This window comes from Parasteatoda tepidariorum, chromosome 9 (assembly GCF_043381705.1).
Source record: "Parasteatoda tepidariorum isolate YZ-2023 chromosome 9, CAS_Ptep_4.0, whole genome shotgun sequence".
NCBI lineage: Eukaryota > Metazoa > Arthropoda > Arachnida > Araneae > Theridiidae > Parasteatoda > Parasteatoda tepidariorum.
Window position 1 is genome coordinate 22,473,555 of NC_092212.1, and position 11,717 is coordinate 22,485,271.

Sequence of the window (11,717 nt, forward strand, 5' to 3'; positions counted from 1 at the left end):
TTTATTCAGAAATATCGCATTATTTTCATTGGTCGATTTTCTAGCGTTGCCATTCGGGGAGTTGTAATGAGGCTTTTTTTTGTCGCAGTGTGAGAGAAATATATAGATATAGATAGCAATGAAATCTGAGGAAAATATGTTTTTTTGATGCTGATTTTCAGTAAAAGGGCAGCAAGCGCTTTTCTCTTAAGATAGTTTCTCTAATCATTTATGTTTACAAACATTAATACTCATTTCAAGCAGAAGTAATTTCCCTGAGAGCAAATGGAAATTTGCTCGCAAAACAAGCAGCATTGAGCAGTAATCTTCGGGGTTTGCGATTGTTAGACAGAAGGGTGCGGAACCCACTAATATATTTTCCTTCAATAATAAAATTTATCCACTAATTACGAATTAGTGAGGTACGTAAGCATTCAATATATTGCCTGGCTCATATTTTTCAAAGAAAAATATTATGAAGCGCTATTGTACTTCAAAATAACTACATGATTGTAAAAACAATGAAAGAAATGTATTTGACAATTTTCAAATATTGATGGTTGTTACAGAGCTACTAAAAATGTTGTTTGATGTAATCATGACAATGTTTTGAAAGTCGCAAACGATTTTAAATAAGATAAAGATAGCTATCATATTTAAAATCGTTTGCTATTGTAATCACTTGTCTTAAATTGAAAATTAGATCTTTAGAATTTTTTTTCCTTAAACTTTATTATTGTGAGTTAGAGAATGTACTAGAAATATGAGATCAAAAACATCCTGAAATATGTTTTGATTTTCAAATCAAAACAAGATTTTCACCTTCATTTGTTTTTCTTTCCTTTTTTTCCCTTTTCTTTATTACAGCTCAACGGTTTTACAATAATGTTTTTATGTAAAATCCTTTGTATTTTTTGGTTTTGTGTAAAATTATTAAGGCTCTATAACCTTTTCAAAATTATTGAAAGGACTCTAGTCACCTGCAGAATCAAAGATTCGACATCTTATGAGTCTGATATTTACAGAATAAAGATAAATTATCCGGGAGTATTTCACATGATATCAAAGTTATAGATGAGAAAAACTGTTGAAAAACAATCCGGCACCTTTTGAACTTTGAAATACTGTGATAAACGTTTTTTTTCTTAAGAAATGTAAACATTATTTTGCATTCCCAATATTACTTTTTCAGAATGTTGTGGAAAAAAATAAAGACTGATCCTAATAATCTTAATAACAACATTTCATTGAATTTGTGACGTAGTTTTGAGATAAAATCAAAGTAAACATCTTTATTCGAAACATCTTTAGTTATCTAGCAACAATTTTAGTTCAAAAATACCTGAAAATTATCAGGGTATTTTCTAATGTGTAAAAAGGACAAGAATGCCAGTGAAACTAAAGAGATAAGAAGCAAGGTGAGAAAGACAATGGAATTCAATGCATTGACCCTGATTTAAATTACCGGAAGTTTTGTTATGATAAGAATATTCAATCTAAATTTAAGAATTTCTACTTTATTTGCATATTTGCTTTCAAATTAATAAAACAACTCAAGTATTGTTTCAGTTGAAAGTTTTATTTTAATGTTCTGTAGGCTATTATAGTATTTAAATACAAAAAGAAAATGTTTTTGAAATTTCTTTTTTTTTTTAAATGTATACATTCTTTTCATTTTTTGCACCGTTCTAACGAATAGGCAACTGTACATCGCAAAATTTCTGCGAATTAAAATATTAATATTTAATTTTTTATTCCTGAATAATATTAAAAATGTTAGATTTACTTTCATCAAACTTATCAAAACCTTAATTTATCCTCAAATTTCTTTGATGTTAACTCTCACAAATGTCTAATTTTAAATTGAATATCGTTTTTTTACTTGTTTTTTTTACAAAATATGTATATTAAAATTTAAAATGAAATTTTAAATCTTTAAAGGCAATTTAAAGTGAAAAATTTGAAATATGCGTACTCTAAATTTCCTAAAATGTTCTTTTCACTTTTTGATGTAAAACGTTTTACAATTGAAAAAGGTGCAAAATTAATTAAGTAGGAAAAAGTATTCAGAACTTTAGCATCTGTTAAATTTAAGCTAAAAGTAAAATTAAGTTTTTTTTTTTGTATTCTATTCCAGATTTAGGTATATTACTTTTACATTTTAAAGAGAACTAATATTATTCATTTTTAAATAGTAAAAATTAATCTTAATTGTTTTCGGACAAGAACAACCTCCAAAATTTATTAAGTATTGATAAATTAGATTCTCTCTAATAATTATCATAAATAAATTGTATAATTAATATAAATTGATTAAGCTTTCTAATAAGGCGAAATTCCTGCTAGTAAGTAAAAGGGTTTCGCTCGAATGGTTTTTGGTAAAATGGTTTTTTTTCCGAATAAATTCATATAGTTTCAATTCTTACATCTAAATTCTTCATTAACTATAATCTAGGTAGGATTAGTTTAAAAATCATAACTTAGACAACAATAAGTTTCAGTAAATCATATATAAGCTTCACTACGCTTTTTTTATACCACTAAAAATTTAATTTTTGAAATAAGTATAATAAAAGTAATATTGAAACCATTAAAAATACTTTGGCCAAAAAGTATTGCGGAATATATAAAAATAAAAATAGGAAGCAGATAAAAATCCCATTATAAATAATTCAGACAATTTAATTTCAAAATATTTTAAATACATTTATATAGCTTTCGTTAATTTATATTTCAATATACTTCAAAACGTCTCATTATCGTCAAAATATCGTCCTCAAACGTCAAAATATCGTTAAACGTCAAAATATGTTCGAAAAGAACGATATATAACTTGTATAAAATGTTTAAATTTAAATTTTGACAAAAATTATAATATTTGAATGTTGATGAAATATGCTATAATTTGAATAAAAAGAAAAGGAAATATATGTAACGAGATATAAATTTAGGTTATCTTAAAACTGTTCAGTTATATTTTTTAATGACTTTAATTTAATGTTTATAATTATTTATCGACAGATTAAAAATTGCAACATTCTCACAATTTGAATATTTATAAGAAATAAACATTATAGTATGGATTATAAAAAAAATGTAAATAACACAATGTAAAAATTCACTAATTGCATGCCTTAATAATAAATTTCAGAAATAAACAAATAAGAATTTAATTAATTTTGAGGAGAAAATGCAATTGGAACAAAATCAGAAATTATCAATTCTCTAACTTCCCGATAAATTTTCGAATTAAATAATTAAAAATGAATAATTTTGATTGATAGTAAAAGCAAACAGAACTTTTTAGTAAATNTCGTCTGCCAAGGTTAATTCTTTAATTTTATCTTGTAAACGTTCAATGTTGTATTCTTTTTCAGTTTGTGTACTAGCAGCATCGTTCAATTTCGTCGTTAGTTTCGTAATGGCGGTACGTAGCGTTGTTCGTTTGCGTTTAAATATTACAAGTTTTTCACTACCGGTAGCCATTCCAATTCAGATTTTTGACGAAAGTAATTATAACAAGTTCAGTATGACTTACCGAGTTATTTCGGCACCAAATGTTGGATTTTGTTGAGAGCAAATCAGACTGAAAGTCACGTAGAACAAACTGAAAACTTAACTTTTATTTACATCAAAAAGAATATAAAAACAATAAGATGTTGCCAGCACAGGAAACTCAAACTATCTAACTAATCTCGAACTCAAACCTCAACATGGATTATAAAAAAAATGTAAATAAAACAATGTAAAAATTCACTAATTGCATGCCTTAATAATACATTTCAGAAGTAAATAAATAAGAATTTAATTAATTTTGAGGAGAAAAAGCAATTGGAACAACGTCAGAAATTATCAATTCTCTAACTTCCCGATAAATTTTCGAATTAAATAATTAAAAATGAATAATTTTGATTGATAGTAAAAGCAAACAGAACAATGTAACTAAGTTAACTATTAAAATCTCGTTGATGAATTTAATAATTAAATATAAAAGAATTATTGATTTTATATTTGGAAATGAGAAATTGTCAAAAAATTTTTTTTGTAAGAAGTAGACAATTACACAACTTACTGATAAATTTCAAAATTAAATAATTAAAAAGCAATACGATTGGACTTTTTGAATAAAAATTCCAAACAAAAATGTAAGAAATAAAATAATACAAAAAAACTGATAAATTAAGAATTAAATAATTAGTAATAAATACTCTTGTAAATTTTTAACAAGTAAAAGCCATTAAAGCAATGCAGAAATATAAAAATGAAATAAACTGCCGAGATAATTTTTAATGAAATAAATTAGAATAAATAGTATTGAATTTTGAAATAAAAAATTCTAACAAAGCATTGTAAGATGTTAAATATACAACTAACCGTTAAATTTTAGATTTAATTAACTAATAATAAACACTAGTGTACTTTTTAATATAAAAAAAAATACCAATAGAACAGTGGAAGAAGTTTAAAAAAACACAACCACACATTTAAGAATTAAATAATTATACTAATGTACATTTTAATAAGTAAAAACCAACAAATTAGCGCAAGAAGTTAAAAATGATACAATTTACCGATGAATCTTTCTTTAAACAAATTATGTTAAATGTTAGGTACTATTTCATGAACTTTTAATTTATACAGAAATGTTTTACCTGTCTAATCTTAGTCTACTTGTGACGATTAGCCCGCGTTGTTTATGAGGTATGTTGACATTGAAACTGAGTCCATTGATTTTATATTATTGAGTTAACTGATAAAATTGAATAGAAAGAACGCAATACATCAGAATAAACAACAACAAAAAAATCAGTACTCGTGATTTTTAAGAAATTTCTTTCACAAGCATTGATAGATAAAGAAATTTATATAAAACAAAGTACACGCATAAAAATATTTGAATCTAATTGGAAACTCGATGCTTAATTTAAGATAAAAAATTTGCAGTGGCATTAAACAGTAATAATTGGTATGAAATGTTTCTAAATCTTAAATGGCTCAATTTAAATAACAAAAACATTTCTTGTTTTGTTCCAAAGTTAAACATGACGGAAGAATATTTAATTTAAAAAGCAAAGACACAATATAAGGTATCTTTTAAAATATTAATATTTATACTTTTAAAATTTATGCTTTCATCTAATTTTTCAAAGTTAACAGCCAATGAAATAGTCTAAATATATAACATATGCATCTAATTATATAGCCAGTGATATAACATAAAAAAGAGACAAAAAAGAATTAAAGAAAAAATAAATTAACTCAGGAAAATTAACTGGGGGAATAAATTTACTAGAAAAGACAATGTATTATTTTTAAAGGGACGTTTAATTTTCTGTTTTGAAGTATATAATTGTTAATAAGCTATTTCATGGTTCTAAATCAATAGGAAACTAAGAATTTTTTTTTATAAACCTCTTAAAATATTTAGACACAAAAAAATATAAGAAAAAATCTCGCTTAGTTATTTTAAAACAAAATATTAAATTTCACATCGAGGAACATTCTAGTAAGTGTATTAGCTTTCTTTTAAGAGACGTTTTATATTTTATTTTGGGATGAAAAATTACGTATATAATTGTTAATGAGAAATGTCATGGTAATAAATCAGTATGAAATTAAGAAAAAAATTTATAAACCTTGTAAAATATTTAGAAACTAAAAAAAGAAGTTATTTTTTTAGTTATTTTTCAAAGTTATGTTGTTGTTGCTTATGCCTACTTGACCAACAGAAGCATTAAATCAAGTCCATGAACTCATCCAAAAAGCTCCCAAAGCTATGTACTATTGCAGCAGGGTTGGAGACTAGGTGGCTCTTCTGGCAGCCAACACACGATAGGATGTGGGCAGGAGCAGACTGGTTCCAATGCACTTAGGGCAGGGTGGATAGACTTTAAGGCCCGCAACGTGACGTTGGGATTGAGTGTGTCCGCTTCTAAGTCTGGCAAGCGCCGTTTACTTTCGGACGGAGGCCTCTACTAAGGGTTGGAGACCCCAGATGGCTCTTCTGGCAGCCAATACACGATAGGATGTGGGCAGGAGCAGACTGGTTCACATTGCACTTAAGGCAGGGTGGATAGACTTTAAGGCCCGCAACGTGACGTTAGGATTGAGTGTGTCCGCTTCTAAGTCTGGCAAGTACCGTTTACTTTCGGACGGAGGCCTCTACTAAGGGTTGGAGACCCCTGGTGGATCTTCTGGCAGCCAATACACGATACGATGTGGGCAGGAGCAGACTGGTTCACATTGCACTTAAGGCAGGGTGGATAGACTTTAAGGCCCGCAACGTGACGTTAGGATTGAGTGTGTCCACTTCTAAGTCTGGCAAGCGCCGTTTACTTTTCGGATGGAGGCCTCTACTAAGGGTTGGAGACCCCAGGTGGCTCTTCTGGCAGCCAATACACGATAGGATGTGGGCAGGAGCAGACTGGTTCACATTTTACTTAAGGCAGAGTGGATAGACTTTAAGGCCCGCAACGTGACGTTAGGATTGAGTGTGTCCGCTTCTAAGTCTGGCAAGCGCCGTTTACTTTTCGGACGGAGGCCTCTACTAAGGGTTGGAGACCCCAGGTGGATCTTCTGGCAGCCAATACACGATACGATGTGGGCAGGAGCAGACTGGTTCCAATGCACTTAGGGCAGGGTGGATAGACTTTAAGGCCCGCAACGTGACGTTGGGATTGAGTGTGTCCGCTTCTAAGTCTGGCAAGCGCCGTTTACTTTCGGACGGAGGCCTCTACTAAGGGTTGGAGACCCCAGGAGGCTTTTCTGGCAGCCAATACACGATAGGATGTGGGCAGGAGCAGACTGGTTCACATTGCACTTAAGGCAGGGTGGATAGACTTTAAGGCCCGCAACGTGACGTTAGGATTGAGTGTGTCCGTTTCTAAGTCTGGCAAGCGCCGTTTACTTTTCGGACGGAGGCCTCTACTAAGGGTTGGAGACCTCAGGTGGCTCTTCTGGCAGCCAATACACGATAGGATGTGGGCAGGAGCAGACTGGTTCAGATTGCACTTAAGGCAGGGTGGATAGACTTTAAGGCCCGCAACGTGACGTTAGGATTGAGTGTGTCCGCTTCTAAGTCTGGCAAGGGCCGTTTACTTTTCGGATGGAGGCCTCTACTAACACTCCGAACGCGCCTCTTTTTATCCTGCGCGACGGACGAGGCAGTATCATAGCTTTTATTTTGTTGAGTCATGGTAAAGGGCTAGAGATGCAGCTTGAGGAGGTCCAAGACCTTGAGGCACCAAAAGTTGAAGTCTGACTTTGCCTCATGCCTGCAGATCTTTTAGCTGGGCAAATTGGAGCGGCCTTCACGCCTTGGGTGGCCCTACCAGGAGAATTATCTCTCGACGTACTTCGCCGATTCCGCCCAGGAACACTGCCCCGCCACGTTGAGTCAGTAAAGCAGGACTTAGGGGGAGAAGTCATTATTTAAAGCTTGGCGAACAAAGATTCTTTAAAGAACACGCATTCTTTGGCCAAGATTCAAAGTTATGAGTTTCAGGAAGTTTCAAAGTTATTATTCAAGTTATTTTTCAAAAAAATATCAAATTTCACGTCAAGAAGCATTCTTGTAATTGTATTTGCTACAAGCATGGATTTGAATGAAACATTTTTTAATTTTAAATGCATAGAATAACGTTAAAACAACATTCCTTCAGCTTTTTCATTCTCTTTCAGCTTCATCAGCTCTTTCAATATGTGTATGTTCCATTTCTAAAAATATTTATTATTCATCTTAACACAGTTTAAATATTCTCCGTCTTTTTATTGCATAACACTCTATTTGTTTCATATAAAGAAGCATTCTGTATATCGAAGAGAAAAAGTATTATCGTCATTGTACGACAAATGAATAAAAGCATCGAACTTGTGTAAGGTCAAGACAATTAAATAAATGGAAACTGAATTTTTGTTTTTAGGAATGTATTTATTTAAAAAAAACAATAAGGACTTGATATTTAAAAACAAATATTTTTCATCACTTTTGATGAAATTAAAACTCATAGTTCGAACCTGTTTAAAATAAATTCACTTAAAACCTTAGCCTTATTAAAAACAGTTACAAAAGAATTTTGGTGATAAATGTGTTTTTTTTTTAGTTTTATTTACTTTTTTGTACAAATCAATAAACATTAAAATATCTAAGTTAATTTCATGTCAATAAATTATGAAATTGAATTTTATAAAGAATAAAACACATTTCATTTGATTGAAAACTATCACAATTAACTTAAAATGTTTTACCTTTGACTTATTTTTAAAGTTTAAAAGCTATTTTATTTTTTGCTATCTAATTTTGTGTTGGAAATGATATATCAGACAATTTTTATATATTCAGGGATTTTTATCATAAATATCTTTATTTTTATAAGAAATATTGTCAATAAAATCATGCAAAATAAGGTTTTTTTTCAATGCAATAATCACTTAGTTGTTGCTTGTGAAACTTTCTAAATTCATATCTGCATCATAATTAGATCAAAAATCAAGTTAGAATGTTTGAAATCATTCAAATGTTGTCTTAAAACAATTTAGTTAGGAATAAAATTGTGCAATACTTTTTGCATATTAGTAAGTCTAATTACATTATTTTTGTTTCCTTATGATTATATTACGGAAATATTTCATTGAATGATATTTAAAAAAAGATTGCAATGAAATGAAACGTTCAAAATTTGAATACTTTTCGATAATAGACAACTATATACGATAATAGATAATAAACAATATTATACGTATTACTAGTATATATTAGTAATTCTAAGCACATTTGTTTTTGTACGATTATCTTGTAATAATATTTCATTAATCAATATTAAAACAATATTACAATAAAACGAAACTTACAAAATGCGAATTCTTTTCAATACTTGACCACTCTCAGAGCAAATGAGTTAAAATTATTCATGATGATTTTTATGTAAGTGACTGACATATCATGCGAGCCATTTACCTCGTAAGTTTTTGCAAATCGTCATTTAAATCGATAAAAGTTAAAGCTTTAATGTTTACTTTTTCTTATCACTTATCTTTGTGTAAAGAATTACACATATCTGCCATAGTTCGCGTTGTTTACCTAATAACCTCTCTTATTAATGCCACCTATTTAGTTATTATGTAACTATTTACAAGTTTAAAAATGATAATTGATGAAGTAAGCTTATTTTTAGGTTTCCCTTTATCAAAAATAAATCATGAGGTTTTTTGTTTTTGTTTTTTCTAACTATTGCAATTTTTAGATCAAGAAAAACGAATAAAGATGCTAATGATGTAAAAAAAAAGTTTCTTTTTTTAAATACATAAAACTAGGTGGTTTAACATTAGCGTTTGCTTGATGGTTAATGTACAAAAATTGTTGGTTAAGTTTCTTGATTGTAATCGCATGCACTTTATACCTTGGACTCAAAATTTTTATTAAACGTATTTTTCATACGTTTTTACGTCATTTTGTATTAATTTTGATCAAAATAGGACAAAAATGTTGTAAAAGTTAGCATTTTAATAATTTATGGTACTAAAAAACAGCATGACACACCGGTGCCTTTTTCTGCTTTAGAGGTAAAATCTACTAAACAAGACTTACTTCCAAACAATAAAGTTTCAAATTTCCAGTTATATTAAATTATTCATCAATAAATTACTCATATTACAACTATTCATCATAGAAATTTCTTTAATTTTCAAAATTAATTATTGATAACTTTTTGCGTATTAATGATTTTTTTTCTTCAAATCACTATCTTTGGATTTTATATCTTAGAAAAAATATAATTCTTCGAATTTAACAGATTTTTTAGCTACTATTAGAATGTTTTTATAATTGAAATATACCAAAATATATTTTTGTTTGCTGATCAGAAATATAGAAAAGATTATATAAAAGGGACACAGGTGTCCTAGTTGCGTCAAGGGGTTAATCAGCACCTGACAGGACTTTAAATTTACAAGTCTTCAGATCAACTACAACCAGCTTGTCTGATGGGAATGCAATGCTAACAGCATAACCTCAATCATACCATTTATCTCGAAATCATAGAGTTTTAACCTCCACTAAAAAATGCAAAAAATGACCTTAAAAAGGGCCAAAAATGTTCTTAAAAATGCAAAAATTGCGCAAAAAATGCCTTAAATAAAGTAAAAATATTGAATTAGAAAAATATTTTGGTCTTTAAAATTATTATGAGTCATTTAAAAAATATGAAGCGATGCAATACTTGTTCTACGTTCATTAAAGTTTGAAAAATATGTTTTATATCCTAAAATAACAAAAAAAAAGGAAAATATATTGACACCAAAATATTTTTATTTTGTATAGAAACTTTAATGGATATAACAACTTCCATCTCATAATATTACTAAATATCAGAAGTACATTGGATTGTTAAATGTTTTTTGATAATTTGAAATTTAAAGGAGCATCAACCCAAACGCCCCAAAATTTAAAGAAAAAGGCCCTATAAATCTAAAAAAATGCTCTAAAAGACAAAAAATTTCCAAAAATGCAAAAAATGCAAAAAAATGCAAATGTCATCAAAATCCGGGCTTTAATAATAAGCTAAGATCATATGGATATTTTATTTTAACTTCCTTGCAGCGTATTTTTCTTATCAAAATATTATTAGAAAATTGCATATTTTTTATTACTTAATTCAAATCTACATATATTTAAAAATTAAAATTACAAGCAAGAGTTTGTAATTTTTTTTCTCACTATAGAATTAAATCACAAAATAATTGTCGGAAACTTGAAATTAATGAATAATCATATAAAAGTTAAATTTTTAAAATTATTCCTTGTCAAACTCAGATTTTTATTTCTGAAATACAAAAGTAAAACGTATATAATAATAAATATATGCAATGCTCTTTGAAGTGTGAGAAATTTTAAGTTTCCAGTTTATTTAAATTAGGTACAACGAATATTTCTTTAAAAATATGAAACTAAATTAAAACTGAAAGGTACTGGTTATTTTAATTTAACACAATTATGTGTTCATTATTTCAGCAGAATTTAATTTTAAGCTTTATTTTATGAACTGAACACTGATGTAATTATAACATAATTACTTAGCTTACAATACGATGTAAACAGTTACTGATTTATTTCATTCTGGCTTAATAAAGGGATCGCCTTTGTAGTTTTAACAAAATAAGATTAAATATTATGAACTCATTTTTGCTTAAATAGATCATTTTACGGGACAATTGAAAAATAGTTTTTAAATTTAAGAAAGATATTTGTTCATTTATAGCAGAATTTAATTTTTACCTTAGTTTCCGAACAGAAAACTGAAACATTAAAAATACAACAACTTATTTTCATTTAAGGAGGAAAACAAAGTTAGTGATTTATTCCATACTAAACTAATCAGGGGAATAGCCATTGTTTTAACAAGACACGATTCACTACTGCAAACTCATTTTTACTTAAAATTATCATTTAATTGATTTCACTGATTAAGATTGGAATTTAGCTTCTTAATTACACAAAAAAAATTGTTCCCTTTTAGAAGAATTGAATTTAAATCCATCGTTATTTCATGAATATTAAAAAAAAACTGATATATTCTTAAAATAAGAACACTTACCATCAATTAAACGATGAAAATTAAGTTATCGATTTATTCCAGACAATATTAATCATCGTAATCGCCATTGTTGTTTTAACAAGATGAGCTTGAATACCACAAAACTCACTTTCACTTAAAGGGATCAAGTGACTTCTCGCCTTGAGG

General features: G+C 28.6%; 1 protein-coding gene across 4 annotated transcripts in view; it reads right to left on the bottom strand.

The window, feature by feature from the left end:
• Positions 1–11,717, bottom strand: part of LOC107440947 (alpha-tocopherol transfer protein-like) — a 38,449-nt gene extending 26,732 nt beyond the window's left edge. Inside the window, exon 1 of one of the 4 annotated variants that reach the window (XM_016054045.3) lies at positions 11,571–11,717. The gene's annotated coding sequence lies outside the window, so the exon portion shown is untranslated. Of the gene's footprint in view, positions 1–4,550; positions 4,719–8,829; positions 9,048–11,570 lie in introns of those variants that run through there. The other 3 variants (XM_016054043.3, XM_021144225.3, XM_071184912.1) reach the window with 3 other exon arrangements.